Here is a 26,919-nt window from a genome sequence, read left to right as displayed (position 1 = left end):
GCAGTAGTTTTGCAATTAAGGCATATGCCTTTCTCAGACAGTTATTTGGGGCATTATAAAAAGCATTATTATTGTTGTTGTTGTTAATAGTAATTATTGTTTGGGTTGTTGTTAAACTCTTTGAACTGTCTGCCAAGTTTGCCTATTGGGGAGTGAGGGCGGGGTGGAAATAAAAGCATCCTGAAGGCACAGTTCCTTTGAACCAATCTCTGGAGCTTTGATTTGGTGGAGAACATACCCTGCCATCTGAACTTACTGAAAAATGAGCTCTCATTTTGTGCAAAGTGTGCTCTTAATGCATGATGTTACCTTACTTTACTGTGTTACTGATGCAGAACAACAGAGGACAAGGAAAGTAGATGGTCTCACCATTTTTAATAGTACTAAGTTTTAATTGACATGAAAACTTAAGCCTCTATGGGACTGTGAAACTTTATGGCATTTTTAATAGATGTTGGGGGAAATGCATACCGTTTATGCCTTAATATTGCCAGAACTATGTGACACATGCACAACATGTTGGTGTCAGGCTTTTCTGAACTAGCATCCATTGGAAAATAAGGCTATAGTTTTTCACCAGTAAATAAAATTTTCTCTGCCTTCGAGGCCAACCTACATAGAATAGGCTTTATCCATGCCTGCAGGTTTGCTTAGATTTGGATCAAGGTGGCAAAGTGTAACAGTCACACAGTCAGAAATGGTTTCAGGAGCTCTCAGAAGTGTTTGGGAATGAGTCATCCAACATGGGCCAAAACCAGTCTGGGGACAGAGAATATACAGCCACACTGCAGTATGTGGGAACCATCTCAGACATTGTTTAGTTCACTACTATAGTCATAACTTAAGAGGCTCACTGCCTCTTCGATAAAGTGAAATAATATCTATCATCTTCCAGATTGTACTGTACATAAAACTCTAATAGAAATATGTGTAAAAGCATAAAGATAAAAGATATAAAGGTGCCACAGAATTTAATGAAGTGCTCAAATAACTTACTCAAAGAACATTTTCTTAGCCCCACAGATGTAATTACAAACCTAATTTAAGCCTGGTAGAGGTCTAAACAACTTACAGTTCTAGACTTTATCTCCTGAGCCAGTCAACACACTTTTGAAAATGTTTCCTGAAGCACCTAGCTAACAAGGTGGGGAAGGACAGACACTGCATATGTCTTTGTGTGTAGGGCCCAATACACATCTAAGAACTTGATCCTAAATGACATATATACCCAAGAGCCTAATGAGACAGCGTAATAAGAGGGCGGGTGACACTAATCCCTGAAACATACTTCATTCCACAGCCAAAAACCATCATGATTTCTGAAATGTCTGCTGCATTCTTTGAACAGGTAGAGTTGGTTTGGTTTTGACGAGAAAGCAAATTTCTAGGCAATGCACAATATGACAATTTCCCTACTTCCAGCTGGTTTCACAGGTTATAACAAAAATATGATTTAGAGTAAAAGGTGTTGATTGAGAGTTTCTGCTCTAGATTTTCCATTCTCTAGAGTTTCCTGGCTTTCTCAGCTTGCAATTGAGGCTGTAGGGCCAAGTGATAGCATGGTGCCAAGTTCTCCCTGTGAGATACCAGAAAAAATTATTACTGGCTCAAAACAACCAAAGTATGTGATGGCAGGAGATGGGCAGGACAAGTTCTGCCAAGGTGAGACGGTGCAGTGCTGGCACACCCCACCCTGGAGCCTCTAGTCCAGCACAAAATGGCTGTTAGCCACTGGCACAGCAAAAACCCCCCACCTGAGGGGAGGGCCTCTAGAGACCAGAGCAGATAAAAGCAACCGCACAAAAGGTACACGTGCTCACAGCAAACCGTTTGCATTTTACAGTAGCTGAGATCATGCTGGAATTCGAGTAGTGATTATTAGTCTTTGTCTCCTTTTCTTTCTCTCTCTCTCTCTTTCTCTCTCTCTCTTCCTCTCTCTCTCTTCTCCTTATTTCATCTGCTCAAAATCTGGGCAACCTAAAGTTGGGTGGGTTAGGGTTTCATAAGTCAGTGCTTTGTGAAATGCTTTATTTTGGTTGAATGTTTGCTTTAAAATTTGCCAAGTACCCTTATTTTCTAAAGTTTGACAGAAAAAGTTGTTTGACCTCCTGATGAAGTTTGTGGGAAAGTGAGTTCTCTAACGTCAGAAACATAACCCAGATTTTCCCTCAATTTCATTTCAATGATGCAATGCTTATTCATATTAATTTCTGATTCTAGAAATGTAACATCTTTAGAATTGGCTGCATGGTCATTAGGGACATGGTTTAGTGTTGGGTTTGCAGTGTTAGGTTTATGGTTGGACTTGATTATCTTAAAGGTCTTTTCCAACCTAAATGATTCTATGATTCTAGGATTTTTCACAAAACTGGTACTTGCATGAGGAATAGGCCAAGCCACGTGAAGGTCAGTCAAGCAAAGAAATCTAGCATACATATAGGGAATTTAAAAGAGGGCTTTATTCTACAAATCTGATTTGAAGGTGAATGTTGTCCTGAATAATTTTGGAAGAAACAATTTCTGAAACTGTGTCAGCTTCCACATTAAAAAAAAAAAAAGAAAAAATACCTCAGAAAAAAAAAAGTGCTGCTGCACTTGATCAGCCTGCTCTTCATTGTCAGGGGCAAAAAGCATCAGAGAGGGAAGGGACAGTCTTAGCTGATGCATTCTCTTCTGAAAAGCTACTTCTGCTGTGGCTGTTTCCGATGCCAGGTCTGTGGTTGGTGGTGACAGTGAAGGTGACTGAGGAGGAGCTAAAAATGTGAATGCTCAGGGGAACATGCTAAGCACTTGCTCTGACTGTCGCTCCAGGGAAGCTTAACATCAGTACTAATTGATCCAAATGCTCCTGCTGGAAGTGACTGAGATTGAGGGCTGCACAGGGTGAGGCAAAGCATCCAGTCAGAGCCTGCCAAAAAACAGTTCAACCTTTGTTTTGGGTGTAAAGCATACAGTTGCTTGAGGGGCCAGGACCATATTGGAAGTGAAAATATGGGTTGGGAAAAGAGGGAGGAAGGGTGGAGGCACAGCTGTGGACATGGTTGCTCACCAGCTAAAGTACAGAAACATCCTGCAGGGACAGAGACTTGCCAGCCAGATTGCATGTGCAGGGGAGGTCCATATAGCCATTTCCCTTCCTTAGGAAGGTGGAAGTTTCACTTTCTTAGGGGAGAAGGAAAAGGTACAGTGTTGCCACAGGGTGACTCCATGGATAGAGGTACCCATCCAGGCGGACAATATGGAAAAGGACTAAATCTGAAGAGGCATTTCCAGATGAGAGGTGCTAGATGGTAGCTGCCTTGTCAAGTAATCACTACAACACACTTACTTAATGTTAATTTGCCCTCATACTCTCCTAGAAGGCAAACCTGGGGCTCCTTTCCCAGGGCAGGATCAATTCCCAACGTATATTTAAATCCTTTTTAAAAGACTCCATAGAAGGAGATTTTATTTACCTGCACATTCCAATATTTCACGACTCTTGGAGCACATCAGACCTTTACTAATATCTAATCTGAATATCTAGCTTTAGTTTCACGCCAGTATTTTTCATCCAGCTAGCCACAAACAGGAAATTGTTTTTAACAGTTTTAAAATAAATTGATTCTTCTGTTCTTCTTTGGAGAAGCCCTTTTCATGTTTGGAATAAGCTTCCCTTCTGACATGACAGGCTAATGACATTGAAAGTCCAGGCAGACCAGCTTTCATGTGGCTATACTTGAAAAAACAGAAAGAAAGCACAAGGAATATATCATTACAAAGAACACACATGGTATCCAAACAGACAATCATTTTATGCTCTTTCTGCCTGGATTTGTTGAAGGCTCATCCTTCAGGTATTAGAAGAGCAAGGCCATTTTACCAAGTCCAATAGAAGGACTGTGTACTGAAGTATGAAGACTTGTTTGTGGTAAGGCAAAAATACTGCAGGCATTTTGTTTACCACAAGTCGATCAGCAGTGACACAGACCTCCAGCTTCACTGAGCAATTGGTGTCAAGACTGCTGAGAGTACAGAGGTGAAGAACTGCAGCCACCAAAAGAGCCTCAGTGGAGACAGAGACCCTTAGGAAACAAAAATGCCCAATTTTGCATGTAGCAATAAGTGCCACCTAATACAGTTAGCACTTGTTCAAGCCAACCTGGTTCAATATAAGCTTTTGCTTTGTGGCAGTGAAGATGGAGGAGGCTGACTTTCTAATGGAACAGTGGACGAACAAATTCAATCAAAAATTTTGATTGAGTCAAAATTCAAGTTGGCTGTCTCACAGGCTTGGGAAATTCATCACAATCAGCCAGTATTTCCCAGGGGCTTCCAAGACAAGGAATGAGTTTTTATGAGTCAATGAACTCAAACCTGCTTTAGAAATAGGTTATTTTTCCATCAGTTTTGGGAAGGGCATAGGAACAAAAAAAGCAGAGGGACAATATTCCAAAAAATGATAGAGAAGTGAGATGCGGCTGTCTAAGTAATTCATGGAAGATGAATTAGCATCTAATAAATTCTATTGATAAATTCTTCAGGCATATCATTACAGATAAGACAGAACTCTTTGCATATCATTAATGTTGGACAAAATTTCAAATCAGGGCTGGCTGCATCAAAGGCATAACAGGTAAATAGATTTCCATATAATGGATGCATTTCTATTCATTAAATGCTGCAAGTAGAGAAATAATGAGTGGTGGAAGTGCTCGTTATCAGATACTGATATTTGTAGGAAACCACCACATTGTGGGAAAAAATATAACCCAAATCAATATTTATGAAGGACTGTTTTTCTATAAATGGAGGAAAACTTTGCTTATTTATCACGTGTTCTTTGTTTAATTATCCACTTCTGCATTTTAATCAACACAAATGCACGATGTTGCTAACAACCAAGTAACAAAAGGGCTCTACTCATTATTCCTTTGAGGAACTCACTTACTTGTTAGACAACTGCAGTTCCCAGTACAACCTATATACATTCTGTCCTGTACTTACTATTTGCTTTGGTTTTCATGAAAATGCTTTTTAGTTCACCCCAAAAAAATAAATGTTGAGACATTTAAAAAGGGAGCTTAAAGAGAAGGTTTTGACCAGATCAGGCTTGAATTTTTTATTATTCTTTTCCTGGAAAAAATGTGATAGAATGTGACCTGTAGGTAACTATTGTCATCCAAAGTAAAAACGAGATAATTCAATTAATGCTTTACATAGTACAAATATGTTGGGCCATATCATGGGATTTAAATGCTTATATTCAATACACAGAGATTTAATATTCATGCAAGTAAATCCTGTGTGTTTCAGAGTAAAATACAAAGCATGGTACTTAATGAGATTCCCTATCTGAAAAATTGGTTACGGCTAAACCCTCTCTCCTTTACAAGAAATCTAATATTTGATTTAGGTTAATGATGCCTCTTCTCAAATTAATCTTGCATCTTTAATTATTCAAATCTGCAGCATTACTGAAACCATTCTAATTATTCCCATTGCTCAGTGGTATTAGCAAAAATTATGCTTAAATTTAAAATCACTTTAATGGGGGCCATATTATTCTCATGCTCATTTGACTGTTTAAGATTTCACCTCTGAGACAAAAAAGGTTGACTGCAGCCAACATCTCCTTTATTAAAATTATCTTTGCATTTTTACCAGTAACTTAATAAGATGTAAAGTAGACCACTCTTTTTCTATCTACTCCCACCTTTCAAATAGCAAATCCCACCCCTCATATTATCTCCTCATTTATTCTTTTTAAAGCTTTATGATACTAATATTCTTATATGATCTGTTCAGTTTATCAGTGGCAAGGTTTTACATATTCTGGTGAATACCACTGAGAAATGAAGACTGCTGTTTATTTCAGGTACATAAAATTCCATGTGAGACTGAAATATCGAATTATATTTTTCCACTGTTTCAACATGTCAGAATATACTGTGTAAATATAGGTTCTAAATACAGTAGAAGGAGAAGTAAGAGAGGAAAAAATTTTAGAAAAGTTCTTATTGCTTTATATTAATGTATTCATTTTTATCATCTGAAGCATGCTTGAATTTTAAAATGTGAAAACTCCTTTTATTTTGTTTCATTTCAGTATCTTTGTCTCATTTGAGGATCTACTACTACTTTCAAAAGTCAGGTTCTGTTCTGATTTTCTTTGTATTTTGGAAGTTACAGCTAACAACTCCCAGTACTGAGTAAACCAAAACTTGATTCCCATCACAGTTAGACTGAATACCTTCCTCTGCAGAAGAAATCAGTCTAACTGTGGTGCTATTCTGGCATTACAAGATAGATATCCATAACCCTAGGATTTATATGTTGGGGTGAGGATGGACCTGACTATTTATAGATGAAATATTTATCAGTACAATAAAAAACTAAGCAGTTTCTTCATGAAAGCAAAACATAAAATAGAACACCCTGTTGGCCAGTAGGGGGATCATGGCTTCCATTCTAGGTCACAGATTCAAAAGTCAAGCATGTTTACTGTAGCTGGAATGGGCTTGCCAATACAGGTAATACAGCTTATATATTGACCATCTTTCTGAGGACATGATATATGGCTATGTGTCGTGGTTTGGGAAGGCCCCTTCCTGGGGGGACTCAAAATGGTTTGCTCCAGAGTGGCTCTTCCGATGCAGAGCCGATTGAAAGCTGCAGTTACACCTCTGCGAAATGACATATTGTGATACACCGGAAGGCTTTCGTGATACAGTGGGGGCTTTCCCGCTGGCCCTGGCCCAGGGCCAGGCACGGCACTGAAGCCAAGCCGGGCCTCTAACTGAGACATGATTATGCAGAAAGAATTAGAGGAATGAGGGGTAGCCGAGGAGAAACCCTGAATTTGGGGGGCCCCCTGGGCCCCTGCAGCCCTGGCTCAGCAGCACAGTGCCAGGGCCAGAGTTGGAGTGGTTCCTTGTCATGTTTCTCCCCCTACTCACAGCAGTGGGGGTGGCGGTGTGGCACAGAGCAGCCCACCGGGGCCAGAGCCAAGCCAGCATGGGCCGGCAGCGGCAGCGGCCGTGATCCTAGGTCCACAGCAGCCACTAACCTGGAGGAGGCAGCGGCAGCCACGGACAAGGGGGCGACCAGGGCTGAGCTGGGCCCCTGGCCGGAATATGCAGCAGCCAGAGAGTGAGAGGAACTCACCAGGAGTTTCCCGGTTGGCCTCGCCACTTTCCCTCCCTGCGGGGGAGGCATGGTGAGGCTGGCTGGGCTTTGCAGCAGTTATGGAGGGGACCTGTGGTGCCTGAAACAGCAGCAACGTACAGCAGGAAGCAGAGTGGGCCTGGAGTGGCCCAGACGGTACCAGCAGCCAGCTGGAGCCGGACTGAGAGGCGCAGGGACACCCTGCAGAGAGAACTTTCAATGGAGCAGGGAGAGAGAGAAGCCAAGCTGGAACGTTCTGGCGTAGGACTGAGCCAAAACCCCAGAACCCTTTCACCTGGGAAGGAGGGATGGTCCCCAGACTTACAGGGATGTCCGAAACTCCCGTGGAAGGAAACCTCCACGCCGCAGGGATTAAAGACTTTGAGCTTTAACTCCCAGTACTCCGTGGTGAAGACATGGTGATAACAAGTGTTTCCCTCGAAGTCCATGGTGAACCCTCGGTGGAAGCCAAGTGGTTAGAGGTGGGTTACTGAGACACCACACCTTATAGAAGAGAGAGAGAAAGAGAGAGAAGATTTTCCAGCTACTGCAAATTGGAGCTGTAGCCCTGAAAGTGAAGGAGAAACTTCTCCTCCTGGACTTCATGGGGAGAGAAGAGGTGATTTTTGTAAATACATGGTTTTATCATCATAGGAGAATTAGTTAGGATTGTTGTATATATTATTCTATAGTTTCTATTCTGTTAGTAATAAATTTTGATATTATTCCCCCATGCTGAGTCTGTTGCCTGTCTGGAAACTTCTCTCACATTTTAGCAAATTCGTGAGGGGTTTGAAAAATTGATGCTGGAGTCAAACCACGACACTATGAGATATTTTAAATGCAAGAGCACATGCCTAGCACCTCAGGACACGTGTTAGAAACCATAATCTTGGAAAGATGTGAACGAATGTCTATAACTGCCTGCAAAGCACGAACTGAACAACAATTATTTCTATAGGTCAGTCATTACCAAGCCACAGATTCCTTTCTGCTTTCTTCTTTCTTTCTTCTCTTTCCTACTTCCCAACTGATTCCTCCTTTGACAGCACCCACTTTTCAGTCTCCTACATGCTTGACTCACATTTTGAGACATGTCTGTGAAGCCATTTCAATTCCTCTATTCATATGTCCTGTTAATGTCAAGCTGAACTGGAAGAACATGGAGTTTTCCTTCCCCTGGGTTCATTCTCCAGAGAGGAACCCTAGTGGGAGTGTCAGCTGGAATCATTATGATTGAATTTTCAGTAATTATATCATTATGTTCATGTCCACAATATCTGGTATTCTGCAAATTAATTTGAAACACATCAGGGTTCAACAAAAGGAGCAATATCCTCCTCTACTTGCCTCATCACAACCTCTTTCTTAAAAAGATTAAATCCTTTCTTAAATAGATCAAATCACAATAATAAGTTTCTCAGGGAGCATTGCCTAGAATAATCAGACTTCTCAGGGGAAGATACTTATAATTAAATATATCAGGGCTGGACCTCCATCTGACATTCACAGTTACTAGTTCTGTAGCTGAAATCCATTGGAATTAGGATAATTCAGTAGGTTTCTCAGCTACACAGCAATCTGTTTTTAAAAATATTTCATTCGTCTGGAGCTTTGCTGGAAGGTTGTTTCATTTGCATTGTCTGCTTGTTTGTTTTGAAGATAAAATATACCCAGTTGACAAGAAAAAGTTGACAGCTCTGAATTAATTAATTAATCTCACATTAAACATTGCCTGGCATTTGAAAGGTGAGAAAACATGCAGCACTGATGTGAATGAGGAAGTGTTAGTGCTCAGAACACACTTGAGACTGTCAATAAAAAAAAAAAAAATCATCATTGCAACTGAAACAGCAGTGCTGCTGCAATAAAGCTAGTCATGTCATCTAACAGTTGGTCCAAAAATGTTTGGAAGAACCCATAAGATCAGACATGAGGTCTTTCCTGGATTATTATCACCTCAGAGGTGGTTACAACCCACTTGTTGATCCCTGAATCTCTAACAACATGATGATGCCTGATCTGACAGGCATTTAAAACTGCCTTTCATACAGTTCTTAAATGTGGACTATAGATTTTATAGACTATAGTAACAGCCCTCCCTGTCTTGTCAATGCATATGTATGGGCTTCTAAGAGAATTATTGATCCTTTAAACACTAATAGATCTTGCATGTTTATGAACTCCTTCAAATACACCTATTGACCTGTATGTCTGCACTTTGTATATTTGAATTTTTCTTAGGAAACCCTTAAAACATTAATTATTGACAACTAAATACATCACAGTAGAACCTCTGGAAATCTCAGCCACTTCTGTCAGAACAACTGCCTTGAATGCATACTGAGAGACTCTCATTTTAAGTCTCGTGTTTCAATTTTTCAGCAGAAATCTCAAGTATAAGATAATTCCTGACTACTCAGGATTTGTGGACTCCTGGTGATTTAATGCACTGTCACATACAAATGTTTGGTGGAGCTCAGCACAGCAAAAATAACTCAGTCATGATCACAGAGAATCACAACTACCAGTTTAATAACAGCAGAAAATAACGTGGCAGTTATCTACACACATGGGTTAAGGGCAAGCATTCAGACTTATGGTCATGTTCACCTAGCAGAGAGGTTTAGGTAGGGGTTATTCCTTTCAGGCTCCATGTGGACTCTATTGTGTGTACTGTGTCAGTTGTTTAACCCCACAGCTGCCTCTGTTGGGCAGCTTGCGAAGCCTTTCACTCAATGTGTTTTGGTGCAGAAGATTAAAAAAAGAGACTTCTCTGAAAAGTGTTCTTAAGAAAATTAGCGTTATTCTACAAGTTGAAAACGTTACTTCTTTTTGTTTCGAGTGCTTTCAAGCCTTTTTAGTCCAAATTCTCTTCACATAAATGGTACTGGAGTTGTGTTATTTCAGCAGCAGCTCGCAAACCAGTTCTTTATGAATTATTTCTTATGTATTCAAATTCAATGCCAGTTTCAGAAAGACTCAGGTTTTCATACAAAATTCTGAGTATTACGTTCCATTTGAATTCCCTTGTCAATATAGATTTTTCAGTGGGGAAAAAAAAAACCATAACCTTTCCTGAAATTCACATTTTAAGAAAATATCAACTATGACAACTTTTTTGTTTAATGAAAAAATCAAAATAAAACCTTTCAATAATGTCTATATTTGTTAAATGTAGTGTTTCACTTTTTGCTTCAAAATTGCCTTTGGAAAATAAAACTGGGTTTATGTAAAAGGACTTTAAAAATACAGAAGTACTGCATGATTAATTTCTAAATTAAACAATTTCAACATTTCTGAAACACACTGTTTGAAGCCAAAAATTTTTGCGATCTTAATTTATTGGAAAATTCAAATTTGTTTTGTTGTGGTTTTGGATGTTTTCCTTCTTTAATGAAACATAAATGTTAGCTATTGCTAATATTTTTGTTAGTACAACAGAGATGTATTTACCAATACGCAATACATTGTTCATCCAATGAAGCATATTTTTCTCTCAGTCTCACATCCACAAATGGGTGCAATCACCCTGAATACGGCTATTCCCTAATTTTTGCACACATGATTCTCATTTCAGACTCTGTCTTAAAGAATAAGGCCTCCTACATCCAGCTTCATGAATGTGAAGAGTCACCTCAGAACTGGGTCCGTGAAGATAGCAGGCTGAGCTGCGTTTTGAGAGCTACCTAGCCCATAAAATACAAAACAGTCCTCCAGTCCATTAAATACATGTCTCTTACTCAGGTACACGCAGGGGCAACTTCTGGAACTAATACACACTGTCCTGACCTCTTACTTGAGGCTGAAGGATAAAGCTCTTCCTTTCAAAAAATTAATATTGTGAAAAACACAGTGCAGAAGGAAGCAAAACTCACTTTTTATTAAGCAGTTGTCAGCGCCCTCATTCAGAACATAACAGCCCTGTGCTTGATTGTTCACTTTATTGCCTGAAGAATTTCAAAATCTCTGAGGAGAACATCTTAAACATTGTACCAACTCCTAGACAGTGCTTCCTAAGGGACAGCCTTGCTCACTTGAATTTCCCAGCAGCACTTGCACCCTGTGCTGACCTCAGAGATTCACTGGTTAAACTGTGGTAAGTGGTCTCCTTTGGGAGGACTTGTGTCTCTAATGACTTTATCTAAGGATTATTTGTTGTAAACTACATATGCTTTTCTTGGGTTAGAGACTGAGGTTAGGTCTCCCAGCTCCCACATAAAAGTCCTGTTCCTTAGGGTACTCCAGAAACTTCACCTTCTGGTTCAGTGATCCTAGATAACTCCTGCCCCCTGCAAATTGAACAGACTAGAAAAAAGTGAGCATCTCTAAACATCTGGAGATACTGGTTAGCCCATGCCCTGGAGAAAGCTGTGGACCTTTAGGAGGAGAAAGACTTGTCCCGTCTCTCCCCTCTATGATGTTAAGGATCACACTTGATATTTTATAAAATACAATTGTTCTGTATAAAAAGGCCTTGTTTTGAAGGAAAGCAGCAGCTGCATTTCATGTAAGTCTGAACCCAGGAGATGTACGTGGAAAGCAAACATAAACTGAATCCTCTATGTGATATGCACAAGAGACCTTGATGTCTTGCCAGATACAAGTCCATTAGAACCTTCATGTCAAAAACTGAAGCATCCAGGTGGCTTCATGTTAGAGCAACATTCAAGCCAAAGACTTCAGATTGCAATTTTAGAGGTATCTAAATCTTCTATATATTTGTAAAAATAGATGAGAGTGTCTTTGCTATCAGAGAAAAAAATCTATATTAGAGACAAGTGTTATAAATTATTGTGTCTGTATTCAGTATTTTCATTGAGAATTTAAGCCACAACTTAATTGCATTCACTCATTTGAGTCTGGTGGATCCTGCAGTATTTGCCAGTAGTTTAGGAGTTATCCCCTTCTGACTTCTAAACACATTTAATTGAAAAAAAATTTTATCCCTTTCAGCTCTTATTAAATGTGGGAAATCTGAGATATTTTTTATCTTCCCAGTAAATATAATTAATTTGTGGTCAAATGCCAAAGCCGTATTATTTAAACGTGTTATGACACCTTAAATATGCACAACTTTTTACAGAGAGTAAAGTAACCATATCTGTTCCAAATGATGTGAAGTCCAGGAACATTGTTCCTTGGATGTACTCCCATATGAATAGCCTTTAGTGGGGTCAAATGAACCTCAGGGATGCACAGAATGGTAACCACACAAAATAAAGTTACCTGAGAAGCCTTCAGTTTTTGTGTGGTGTTTTGTAACCATTTCCAGCCTGGGATTGAATCCTCTCCTGTGTATGCAGACAGGGAAGAGGACACCTGGAATCCTTTTTGATCTGAAGAATGAAACAAAGAAACGCATGCTGAAAAATTTTCCCAGGATGTTCAAACTTCCCACATCCCATGCAATTGGCAACAAGTATGAGACACATTACAGGGGATCCTTTAGGCATTACACTTCCTGAAGTTTGGACACGGATGAATTAAATACTGCATTTTACCCTGCTTCCTGTGCAAGGAAGCACAAAGTGGCCATCATTCATCTCTGGTAGGGGCCTGGCCATCTAATGGGGGCATGCATATCCCCAGAAATAGACATGCTTCCAGTCATGCTGTGTCTGCCTGCAATCTTGGGACTCAGCACCTTCTTTTCACCAGGTGATCCAAAGCCCTACTGTGAGAGTCCAAACCCCAAGCTCTGAATATTGTTTGGGGAAAAGTACTATAGAGTTTGGTTGAGAACAATCAGAAGGTACTCCTACGGTTCTAATCCCTAGCACACTGTCGGAGCTTGCTATGCCAAGAACTTCCTTCTGTCCTTTATCACTTGTTCATCTCACCTTATTCTGTGGCAAAAGCATCACAGCATATTCTGTGCAAGACAGTACCTTAGAGGGAAAACAGTCTACATTAGAGCTCTTCATTTGTAATTTGCAGATGGAAAAACATGGGGCCAAAGCTTTTGTGGATGGAAGTAATTATGCCCATGTAAAGCTCCACCTCCAGCAGCACAGTGTATCAGCAGTAAGGAACTTGTGGGCAAGTCTAGTCCAGTGCACTAACAACTTAGGGAGTCCTGGGGACAAAGGAGCTATGGCTTCTCTAGCCATCTCCACATCAAATGACATCTGGAAAGTGATGGGAAAGGGCTATGTGTGTAGCAAAGGGGAAAAAAGCAGAAACTGAAAAGATCTTGTAGGAGGCTCCTACAACATGTTCACAAAGCACTGGGCAGACATTTACATGCCTTAGTACATGTGATCCCAAGTCACTGCTACAGATAACTTATTTTTTAACTCAAATGCCTCTGAACTTTTATTTCCTTCCCTGTTACTTTCCAGCATACAGAAGCATACTGTAAATCACTAATTGTGTATGTATGTAATAAAGATCTGTCTGTAGGGCATTTCTGGGGGATTAATGGGCAGTTGGGATGAAACTGATGGCCTTAGGTGCAGCCAGAGGCTATTAAACACACTTGATCATTCAGCCACTTGAATACTGCTGAGCATATTGTGACCATGGGGTAGGACAGATTATCAGATGCTTCCCTCTGTACCAGACAAATCGTTCTGAGTCAACAAAGAGTTGGATCTGATACTTTGAAGAAATGCTACTGCATCTCCCACAGCAGCACTGAAGCTGTGACAGAGCAGAATAAAGATCCACTAAAAATGCCCTGTACTATACTCATTATTGCTGTAATAAAACTAAAGTGCTGGGTAGGGGAATACCTATAGTAGGGCACAGTTACACTATAGTAAGTAAGGAATGACACTGTTAAGACAACACAGTTTCACCACTCTGAGATCAGATTCACCCCTTGTTAATTTGCTTAGGTGGTACTTTATTTTCATAATTTGCAGTATGTGTGCCTAGCTGTCACAGTCACAGGTCCTGTTGTCCTGGGATCTGAGAACAGAATAAGAACCTTGTTCTTGCTTCGAGGGTTTACAGGACAATTTTAACAATGCTTTGCTGAACATCTCTAAGCAATTAATTCACTGTAATCCATATTAGCCATTTCAGTTTACCTGAGTCATCTTACAGCACTCTACCTAGCTGATAATCATTTACCTTTTAGAGTAAAATGCAACAAGCCGTAACTTTGCTTCATGGAGCTTTTAATAGCTGTAATGTTAAAGAGCTTATTAAAAACAAATTGCCAACAGAAAATTGTATTCCACACTATCATTTATGTTAGGAAAAAAACAAATAAAAAAAACCCCACTATGAAATAGCAATGCATAAAAAAAGGAAGCTTTACTTTCCTAATGCCTGAGTTTATGTAGGAAAAAAGACCACATAATTAAACTTTCTTCTTTTTTTTCTGGTGGAATATTTAAATCTGAAGATAGCACAGGAGACAACAAGCTAAATTCTGATCCCAGCTGACATTGTTTTAAATTCTGAGCATCTCCAATGAACTCAGTGTAGTCATTCTGGGTTTGCACAGGTGATAATTGGGTCACAATCTGGTCCCTATATACATGGGTTTCCTACATGACATTTCAGAAAACTTATAAAGCTTTTACACAATAAGATTAAAGACCCTGGGGTACCTCTATTTCATATGTCAAAGCCCAAATTGTTTCTAGGCTTAAAAGTTATCTGGCATAAATTCAGCCTTGGAGGCAATGTCTATAGCCACATTATGAAACTTTGTAAATGGTGGGGAAGTTAAGGGTGGATAGTGGTTATGTCATTACAAGCAAAGAGAAGGGAAACTACAAGGTTCTCTATAGAATGATTTTAACCATTTTTCAAAAAAACACTGCTTTAAGCTCATTACTTTTTAAATTCCACTGAATTTTATCATCTTAATGCCAAAGACATTCTTGCAAACAAAAAATAATAATCACGTCTGGTTTTGCTATATTTGAGCCTTGGTGGAATTATTATCAATTTTAGGATCAGCTTTGCCATAACAACTTAATTCTATGTTTATAGAGCTAGAGGTAGAGTTCCTGCTATTTGCTGCGGTGCACCCATGGATCTTAGCTCCTTTTATTTCAGCTAAAAATCAAGCTCATAATTGTAAGGGCCTTGCAGTGCCTGTATGTTTGTAGTCATATATAGAGCTTCAGCCCAGGCCTGAGAACTGTATAAAAAAGGAAGAAAGTATATTTACATTCCTCCATGCTTTACCTGTGAAGGGACCAGTTAGGTCATTGTCTCTGCATCCACACACTGGACCTATCCAGATGAGTTCATCTCATTGCCTTCCTAAAACGGTGCTCTCTCCCCTGGAGTTGTTCAAGGTGCCATCATTCAGCAAACTTCTTCAAAGTTTCTGGTTACGTTACAAGCCTCTGTGGCCAAGCAGGCTCTCTATGCTTTGTCCTCACTATAAGCTATGCCAGATATATCCCCATAAAGCCATCCATTTCCTCAGTGTGGGAACTATGAACATCCCTACAACTGTTTTTTCCTTCAGGGCTTTTTGCCTCTTTGGTGAGATGTAATAAAGTCAGGGAATTATTCAATTTGTTTTGTTTCAGGAGGATCTTTATCATCTCCTCAGAATGGTACTATGTTTGAGGTAAGCAGCTGCTGCTGAGACCTACATTTTGGCTCTCTGACGTGGTGCATACATAGTGGAGAAACTGTTAGAGGTTACATAGCTCCAATCTCTCCTAGAGATTTTATCCTACAGTATTTTAGCATTCTTATTAAAACTTAAAAAGTGCAATGGAATTGGACTGCAATGGAATTGAAAAAATTAGTAGACTGAAAAACAGAACGTAGCTATTACACCCAAAAACAGGAGAAATATCGTGTGGTTTCATTTTGCCACAATTTGTTTTCTGTTTGTTTTCTGTCAGAATTTCCTAATGAACCTAAACCAGCTGTCTGAATACTACAGAGGCCCAAACAAAATTGCAATTTCCCTAGTATATACTGACCTGATACTGTGTTTTAAATCTAGTCAGTGTGGGAAATGGTAATTGAAATCACTATCAATTATTCTGTTTTCAGGCAGTACAGAGGAAAATTATTGTCTATAATAGAATGCAGAACAAATAATGAAAAAAGTACAGGTATGTGTATTAAGTGATCTCTATGTTTTTCTTTTGTCAGGAGAATTTTTACTTGCAAAAGAAAATTTCCATTTTTAAACAGTTCTCATGGCTATATTGTGCTTCACCAGCCATCATAGACATGGATTCTGATGTCACAGATACTTACACATATGCTTACTCACAGGAATAGTTCCAAATAGCTTTAATGGGGCCATTCCAGAAACATTTCTTTTCTACAGAAGAGTATACAGCAATGCATCAGAGCTTGCCAGATTGGACCCACAGGCAGGTTAAGCCTACCTCCCCTTACCTAGAAAAGTTCTGATCATCAAAAGAAGATGCTTTCATAGAAAAATGAGAATGTAGGAAACAAGATGGTTTTTCCATTGTTGTCCTTGATATGGCACACAAAAAACTTACATTCTGAAGAAAACATGCATGGAGAATAATTTTCGCCCACCATGCATACTATGGGCTCTGTGCTTGCCGTCTGCAGCCACTTTGCCCCATGACTACCTGGAAGAAGTCTGTGGCTGTTCAGAGTTTCACCACCTTCTGCCTAGCAGATACTCCAGTCTCAGAGAAATGCACTGTGATTTCTCTCAATAAAAGCCAGTGGAAATGCAAGATGAATTCAATCACAGAAGTAAGCTACATGTATGAATTACCTTCATCAGTCAGAATAAAACTGACAGAGAACTGCTACAACTTACCTCCTCAAACCAGCAATTAAAGTTTTATTTTGTGCACAAACACACTTATTAAAGTATTATGCAAAGTACACGTATTTTACTGACTATCATCATAGATTAGTTTACAAATGGTTAGGCTAAAATACCCAACATAGACACAAAGAGTGGATTAGTTAATCATATTGTTGAACTTGTGTGGATTAATCTCCTGCCATGGTTTTATTTGGAAGTGTAAGGTTAAATTTCTGCATCAAAACTTTAGTTTTCCTAAGCAAAATAATTAGCTGTGAAATATGCAGGACAATCATATCCTTTCCTTTTCCTCTACTTTGCATTTGTATCTGACAAAAAAAAATATATTTTGCATAAATATATATATATATAGCATTTATTCAGAAGAAATGTATAGATTTTCATGAGAAATATATAGCATGTTAAGATAAAAGCTTTAATCAGATGAGATCTGAGATAATATACTCCAGGTCAATGGGAAATTTTGAATACATAAATGGCTGAATCAATTTTAATAATAGAGAAGAGGATGAGGGAATAAATGAAACAAGTGATAATAAAGAAATAAGGAAGTAAATGAAATAATGAGAAAAAGAGAGAAGTATTTTTAAAAAATCCTTATTTTACACATGACATTACCATGACAAAGTAATGGATGACAAAGTAATCCAAGCATGGATGAACCCAGAGTCATTTTGTTATTGGCTTCCCTTTCTGGGATGGTACAGATGAGGAGGACCACAGAGGGGCCTGGGATTGTTGCCATTGCTCTCACAAACTATCACCGAAACTAGATGTGTGTCAGTGCTACATGGATGTTCCTCTGCTCATTGGACAGATCATTTGAAGGACTGTTCTAGGGCATCCTCAGCTGGTTGTCTCATGTTGTACCATTTGGGATGTGTGGGAGGAAGCAGGTCTGCCAGGTGAGAAGCTCTTACTCAGCCAGGGCAGCCAGAGAGACACAGTCCCTTACTGGGGCTCTCTCCATGCAAGATGAGACCTCAAAGTCCAAATAAGTAAAAGCTAAATTAAAATTGACCCCATATTCAATTTTATGATCTTGGTGGAAAAATAGAAAGGTTCTTAATAGGCACAAATTACATTTGGCTGGGTAGCATCTACAAGGGTCTTGGATCTGGCAGAGAACGGTGAATGGTGTTTTCTTAGTTTGCAGCAATCTCTCTGCCTAATGTTTTGTGATATTTCCTCTGAAATGCTAACAATTAATACCCAGGGGGGTTTGTTGATTTTTTTGTTTTGCTTTTTGTTTGGTTGGTTGGTTGTCGTTTGGTTGAGTTTTTTTGCTAGGACTTCTGAATCTGTGAAATAAATGAAACATGAGCCATGACTACAGTCAAAACAGAAACACATGCTGTTTGTGGGTTTTGTTAGCACCCTGATCACTTATTAGGATTTAACACAATTGATGATCTCAGGTTGCATTTCTTAAGACAGTAACTTTTACACTACAGACTACAAGCACTTGTCCTGGCAACCTTCCTTCCTTCCTTCCTTCCTTCCTTAAAACAGACTCTGTACAAATGCAGTGGGGGAAAGCTTTTTGTGTTTATTCTATCAGTCTAAACTGTTTCTCCTTTATTATATATCCCTTTTCCTTCTGCTTTCCTTTTGCAACCCCCACTTTCAAGAATGAAAGTATTTTTAAAATTCAAGTGTTTTCTTGTTTGTTTGGAGGGTTTTTTAAGCTCTCCTGGATTGAAATAAAGGATATAGAGATCAGAGGTGTCATTCTTCAGCTCAGAGATGTAAATCAGTAATTAAAGCACACTAGTTTTGAAGGAGAGTAAATTATATGAGAAATAAGCACATAAAATGCAGGCAAAGGCTTCTTTTCAGAAAGAGTTACCAAATAAAGCAGTAGCTTTGCAGAAAAGAAAACATGATTGAGTCATGTTTCTTTTGCAGACAGACAAAATATGCTACCAATTTTTTAGAGTTAGAGTTTTGTTTATTAATGCCATTGTATTTAATTTCCTGCTAATTAAAAATTGTATCGTATATTGAATTTATATTAATAGTACACAGAAAAATAATAAAAGGTAACTAAATTTCATCAAGGAAATAAATGAGAACTTGTAGTCTGGATCATATCACAAACTCCAAAATTTGCTTTGTACAATTAGGGAAGAAATTGTTGCTGGCTTGAGTTTTGGAACCGGTGGAGTGCTATGACTTTTTTGCTTCCAGAAAGATTGATTTTGTATTTAAATGGAAACCACTTCAAACTATCAAGCATTTCAGTGTAAACTGCATTTTCTTCCAAAAAGCATTTTATGTCTTATATTTTGAAAATCTCTGTTTGAGAGGTCTACTCTCAGGCACTGCATCTAAAACCAGCCAGTAACAGAGCAGTACAAAAATAGATGGATTCCTGAAAGAAAGCACATTCTTAACCTGTTTGCCTGCTTAATTTGCTCACCTGCAGGTAAACTTGCTCTACACACGCACTGACTTGGGTGAGTCTAAGCCAGGTCTATCCTGAATGCTGAACATCCACTTTATCAGAGTGCTCTGGTCAAACTAATGCACTCTGTCATGGATCTATGACCTCAGCAGAAAATGACAGCTAGGTCTCTGGACTACTTGTGGTAGATGAATGATGTTACTGCAATACAGTAATCTATTAGAAAAATGAAATATGAATAATTCATATTGCTATTCAACCCTCAACCCTTCACCAATTTGGTATTTTAGTTTTAAAAATGCCTAATGAAGGAAAAGATTAGGGAAACAGTGAATCATTACCCCTGCTCTGTTGCGTAGGGCCTTAGAAGAAGGAAATGTCATTGGCTGTACCTTAATAGAGCAATAACAAAACAATTTTAAGTCTTTCCAAAGCTATTTAAAATACATGTTGGTACTTATATAATTTATTATTTAGATTTAGCTCTGCAGTAGCACCTGATGAAATTAAAGGTCAGAATCCCAAAGTGCATTGTAACAAATATACCATAAGAGACAGTCTTTTCCTCAAATGTCAGTCTAAGTAATCTTGACCAAAAAGAAAAAAAAAAAAGAGTATAAGGGGGAAAACAGACATTTAAGAGACTCATCCATGCTCATAGAAGTTAGGAGGTCTATGGCAGAACCAAGAGACTCTTCAGTCCCCTGGCTGTTAATGCTGCACCTTTTTGAAATTCTTCAAATACTGTTTTGTTTGTTCTTTATAATGTTCTAGGTTTGACTCAAGATTTAAAGAAAAAATCTTTCCAGTAAGAGGGTTAAAGCCAACAGTCTCACTGTAACATGGCTCAATCAGCTCCTACTGTTTCCATGGACACACTAGTTAATGTTTGATGTTTTTTGACGGTGTCTTATTAGAAGGTTATTTCAGAGAAAACTGGAAAGGTGACAGGGAAGCAAAACTGGAACTAGAGAAGTACAGGTTCTGTGAAATCCAGTGGAGACTACTGATTTTATATGGGGTATTTATGGCCCAAAGAAAAAGATAGAATTTCTTTTATCTGTTCTAAATATTTTCATCATTTACCTTTCATCTTTATTTTATTCTGTTGAAGTATTTGATACAAGTGTTTGAGCTCTCATTTAGTTGTGTAAAATGGGATATCTTGTCATCTCATTTTTAATCTCTTTTGATTCTGTAATTTGCAAAGGAGGAAGTAGTAATACCTGAAGTAAGCTCCTGGCAGTGGCTGCAGCCTTTTATGGCCCATGTTCACAGCTATATCCAGTCTCTGATTTCTTCACTGTCATCATTTAGAGCATCAAAGGGAGAGTTAGCTCACTTCTGCTCCGGTAAAAAAATCAAAGCAAGTTCATTAAATTATATATACATGTACTTGACAGTTTGTTTTAGATGTTTTACTTTAAAACCCAGTGGAAAGTAGCTTGCTTTGGTATAATTAGCATTTAACTTGCTCCAAAAAAACTATAAGGATATTGGTTTTTTAAAGTTATTTTTTACATTTCAGACTGCAATGTGGTCTCATTCCCAATATGGTGACAAAAATGAACCTTCCACATCATCTTGCAAAACAAATAAAATCTCACTAGCATCTATTTTGCTCCTGTAGAGCAAGAGATGATTTATGAGATGTTCAGTCAAGAGCCTTCTAGGGGGACCTCAGAGCAGCCTTCCAGTACCTAAAGGGGGCCTACAGGAAAGCTGGAGAGGGCCTTTTTACAAAAGAGTATAGTAACAGGGCAAGGGGGAATGGCTTTAAATTGAAAGTGAGTAGTTTTAAATTGGACATAGGATGAAATTCTTTACTGTGAGGGCAGCGAGACACTGGAACTGGTTGCCTAGAGAAGCTGGGGATGCCCCATCCCTAGCGCTGTTCAAGGCCAGGTCGGATGAGGCTCTGAGCAACCTGGTCTAGTGGAAGGTGTCCCTGCCCAGGGCAGGGGGGTTGGAACCAGATGAACTTTAGGGTCCCTTCCAATCCAAACCACTCCATGATTCTATGGTATGATTCTATGACACACAACTCATTGCTGTACTTTGAAGAGCCTTTGAGATTAAAGGAAAAGTGGAAGTAACCAAAGGAGCCAGTATCAAAAATAATTGTATTTGTATGATAAGATTAAAGACTGAAATTTAGGTATATTTATAGGGCAATGCTATCACAACAATGCCAGATGGGTTATGTTATATTTTCTAATTATTTTTCACAGAGAGTTTTTCTTCTTTCTATTTAAATAGTGAATAACAGTGTTTTTAATACTCCAGTATCACAGCAATGCACACCTCTACTTAACAAAAATCAGAAAGTACAGAGGAATGGTGCAGCCTTGCACCATAGATGACCCAACATCAATTGCTTCACTTTAGCCCTTTGAATGAAAGCATCAAGTGGGATATGAAGAACGGGGAGACCATGTCCTCACTAAGCAGGAAAGGCCAGTGGGTGACACCTGACTTGTATGTTACTGTTGCAGCCACTTTGGGTATAAGCAATATAAGCAGAAAATGTCCCTCTACTCTAAGAGTTCCATTTTTCTTTACTCTGCCTTCTTCTCAGCTGTTTCTTCACAGATGAAGTGGGTTGTTTGGTCTTCTTGAACAATTCAGGATGGAAACTTGTTTCTCTGTTGTTTTGAGAGCAGTGGTGAGTTGTTGCAAGAATTCTATTATCAGCCAGGGGAACAAGGAGAAGTAAAAGGTATTTTTGAGGATGTCCCCTGCCTCTATATGCTGGACTCATTAGGTCCCTGCAGTCCTGAAATAGCACTCTAAGCATGGAAATGTGTACCTTCTCTTCAACATTACCTCTGATTCAAAACAATTTTTGGAGCACTGAACTTCCCCACCACTGAGGGATTTGGGAGTGAGGATCTGCAGTACTGAGCGTCTCTTGCCAAGCAGCCAGTGGCAAGGAAACTCAGGTCCCTGCTTTGTTAAGAACCTCAGCCATTGAGATAGGCAAGACCAGACAGTGAAATGAGAGACACTGAGTCAATGAAGAGCACAAAGTCATACTAGGTCAGTCACAGCTTCATCCCCCTCCTTCCTCACGAACACACAAGGTTTGGGCATCCATAGAGCTCACTAGTTAAAATAACAGTGATTTAATGGGATAGAGTTTACAGGAAACTGAAATGTGCCTTAATAGGCTGGCTATGTGTGCTCTAGGGACCTTGGATAATTAGGATTTCCTGGGAAAGCAAGTCAGCAGGATAATTGCATGATACTTAATGGAACATTTGCCAAGAAGAATTGACCTTGACTATTTTCTGGAACAAGTTTTCAGTGCAGTTTCAAAGTGAAACCGAGTCTTTTTGTATTGACTAGGAATATTTGTCAACACTAATTTTAGAAAGGGTAAAATGCTATATTTCATCTCTTACAAATCTCAAATGCGGAAGATGAAAAATTAAAACCTGAAACACCAAACAGTATGAACAAAGTAGTTAATCAGATCATTTACTGATTTATACACTTTAACTTTTTATTATTGGAACTCATCAGTAGTTAGAATATTATCATTTAACAGTGTTGTTTTAAAATAACAAAGAAAAAGACATATTTTTCTGTTGTCACACTACCTACAATGTCATAGTTATTGCACATAATCAATATTGACCAGTTTAGCAAAAGATTTGTTGCATGATAAATTAACATCCTTACCATAGTAACAGTATTTTGCCTATGTCCAAAATACCTGAATTAATTCATGTCCTTTGGGAAACAACATTTTTTAAGTTTAGTGTACCTGTTGCTTACAGATTAATAAACATTTCAGTAATGTATATGATTGCTGATTGTGATGGATATCATTTTAACCACTGTGATAAATATGAAAGCTAGTCACCATAAGAAAAATGAAAATGTAATGAAAGGCAGAGAGACTTGTAATAAAGGAAGGATAGTAAATGCCAGAACTGTATTCCTATTAGACATAAATATAGTCATATAAAAGAGCAAAGTTAAATGCTTTAGCATTATTATAATTTCAATGCACAAAATGAAATGAGATTGCTAACAGCAGCTACTGCTGAAAGGTAGAAGATGGCTAATTAATTTAAACTATCTAACAGTGATCTTAGAAGTTCACCTGGTATCCAGTCTTGTTCCCACTGAAGCCAGTAAAAGCAAGATCAAACTTTGATGACAGTCCTGATATCAGTATGAAGCTTGCTCTGTTCTAAGAAAACAAATTATGAAAGTCATAGGAAATTTTAGCCATCTCCAAAGCCTGTGCTTTTCTCATACCTAACCTGAGCATGTAGAAATTATTTGCATTACTGCATAGTTAATTACTACTATGTAAAAAAACATTTCCATCAAAAGTACAAAACTAAAGTTATTATAAATGGGATTTTTGACTAACTGAATTTCATCAAATATCTCATTACTTTTAACAAAATAAAAAGTTCTAAAAGCAGAAAAGCCCTCTCAGACATCCCCGTGTGTCCCAATTTTCCACTAGTCACACAATTCTCATCAAGCTTAATGCAGTTCACCAGCAAGACAGACTTCAGTACCTGTGAGAAACAGAGCAGAGAGCCCAGCCGAAGGAGGTCGTGAGAGGACTGGGTACCTGAGCCACTGCACCAGTAGTTCCCAGGAGACAGTATGGTTGGTTTCACATAAAAAAATCAGTTTTCCAGGTCTTGGTTGTTGGTGTTGTTGCAATAAAATACTTTTAAAGATGAGATCTAAAAAAAATGGATAGTCCTAGTAACAGATAATATTGTTTAAAAGCCATACACCTAGCAGGTGACTTAAACCACATACTTTTTTTTATCTCTGTATCAGCTGTCCCATGCTTGTAGAAAAGTGATCCATTTACAACCCAGTAGAAATGTGATGATGTTGTCCGTATATGTAGCAGAAAGTCATTCGTTTCGCTGAAGGTAGTTCCATAGCAATGCATTAATCAGCATTTCTACAGAGTGTTCCACCACCAAAATCAAGTGATGATGATATGTATAAAAATGAGGCAAAGATTTAACAATACTTTATTCCTCTTTGCAGAAATGACTGTCAAAAATTGTTGTAGTACTGAATTAATACTGCAGTATATCATCAGGGTATGAAATATCTTAGCCCTGTAGTTTTTTGTGGTTTTTTGTGGTTTTGAGGGGAAGTATTTTGCATTTCTAGAAGTTAATTAATTCATTACAGAGAGGAAGTTTGGAAGCAAAAGTTTAAGTGAGGCTACAACTGGTCCCAGAAATTTGCATAAAGTTAGAAAGAAGCTTCTTTTGAAAAGAAAAATAAGTTAGTATTGTTTCAAAAACCGTGAGATTCCATTGATTTGTGAGGTCCACTTGAAAAGGTCAGATAAATATTTAAGGAAAAATATTTCAGATGGTCTTTGCAGAATGCTGCTGCTTAGGACAAATAATAAAAAAAATCTGCCACAGCAACCAAAAATAAAAAATGCAGCCAGCCTCCCTGGCATGTTCACTGAGACAGATGCACTCACAGAGAATGCTGCAAAGATCCGTGACTCCTAGCTGTGTCAGAATAAAGTACAGGAATACCTGTACTTGGGTACCTGAGCTTCCATGCTTTCCACTTTGAGATCACAAATTGTTAGCCTGAATGCTTTTATTGCTCAAGCTGTCAGGTAGGAAGTCAAGTCCCTGGCCATTTAGTACTTCACAAGCCAAAAACACTGTGATCAAGAGAATGTACAGCTTTAAGCACTGAGATTATCACAAAGTAAGCTAAAGTCAAGGATGTCATACCTGCAGTGAAAAATGGTTAAGATATATAAACCAAATGGAAATGGAAAGAATATGTTGTACACATATAGTCCAATAAGCGAGTGATGATTTCACAATTTTCACATGGTATTCCTTCTAAATTACTATTCATTCTCTTCAAATTTTGCCACATCTTTGCATCCTACAGAGTCTAAAAGAACCATTGGAAGATTTTGCAATAAATATTAAAGGCTGACGAGAATAATGCACATACTAACCAGGAAATAAGTGTGTCACCATTGTAGAAATTATCCATTTTCCACAAGTTGCGGGAGATTTGTTAGAGTATTTTACTGAAGAATATCTCAATACAGAGACCCACTTGCAGTACAGATTCTAATAAAGAGTGACCATTAAACAGAATTGAGCATATACAAAACACTGAGTACTAAAAATTGTGTCTGCTTTCATAAATTCACTTATCACCAATACTGACAGAGCATCTCCCAGGGAAGGTAGCCAGTCATTCCAAAAGCTGTATAAAATAGCAGTCAGAGAGAAGAGAAAAATAAATAAGCTTATGAAATGACAAGCAGTGTGTTACTTGCCAGCATTTGCTGGCTTACAGCATGTACCTCACAAAGAGTAAACCTCTTATGTGTAAAAGGACAATACAAATTATACTACAAATACACAAGGTTATATTACAAAACCCAAAAATGAAGTCTAGGTGAAGCTGGTTTACAAAGCAGTGATACCTGCATATTCTGTCAGAGTTTCCATCCTCAGCAAGATTTGGAAGTGTTTAGCTTCCCTTTGAAAACTGGAAGTTGTTTTCACCCTTCCATCATGGAATAAGTCAGACTGATCCTTCGAACCAGGGCAGAAGGACTTTATAAAATTGTTCCTCTTGGAGTTTTGTCAGTGAAGACAATGGCATTGAGTGTACAGAGATAATCATGAAGTTCCCACCAGAAATCCTTCACTTATTTTTAGAAACAAATTACTGTACTGATTTTGTGATTGGGACTTGTGTTTCCTGAATTGGATTTAAAGTTCTCCACTGGACTTGTTAAAAGCAAAATTACTGTGTATAAATATAACTAGGAGTCATGCCACTCCAAAAAACCTGGGAAACACAGGAAGTATTTGTGTATTTATTGAGATTCTGGGTGGATGCATTTTACTTCTTGGTAAAATATCAAAAATAGTATTCAGGTGCAAAATGATGATGTAACTCATATGACATCCACATTTTTGAGCAAGACTCTCAGGTCGTCTGAGCATCAGCTTCTGAAATACACTTTTTGCTTCCTTCTCTGTGTAGAACAAGGATGCATGAAGGGAGCCTCTGACTTGCATACATTTTTTTTTGCTCATTTGATGATTTATTGTGGCCAGACAGAAGTAGCTCATGTCATATGCCTCCCATGAACTATTCTGCAGTTTGGTTTTTTTTTCCTTTGGCAGCAGAAGTACAGAAAACAGTTCCAGAAATCACATACAGAAAAGGCTAGATAAAGCACTGATTTCTTTTGTTGCTGTTGATGACCAATAGACTGTTTCAAATATGAAAGAAACTATTATAAAAAAATCAAATGAAAAAGAAAAAAGAAAATATGAAGAGTGAAGTTTGATGAAAATACAGATACTACAGTGAAAGGTTTGAAAGAAAATATGATTTTGCAATTACATGCAATTACTTGTGCCTATATACATTAAATTACAAAGTTGCTATTTTCTTGCAGTTATAAATCAGACAGAACTTATTTATTAGGAATTTTAATTATTCATTTACACACCTTTAGTCACACATAGATTGTATGTTTCTGCTGTACGGCTTTTTGTGATAGATTTTCCATATGAAATAGTCTCTTGGCCATGAACCTAATGGAAAATAAAAT

This window comes from Chiroxiphia lanceolata, chromosome 5 (assembly GCF_009829145.1).
Source record: "Chiroxiphia lanceolata isolate bChiLan1 chromosome 5, bChiLan1.pri, whole genome shotgun sequence".
Classification (NCBI taxonomy): domain Eukaryota; kingdom Metazoa; phylum Chordata; class Aves; order Passeriformes; family Pipridae; genus Chiroxiphia; species Chiroxiphia lanceolata.
Note: the sequence above shows the minus strand (reverse complement) of the source record.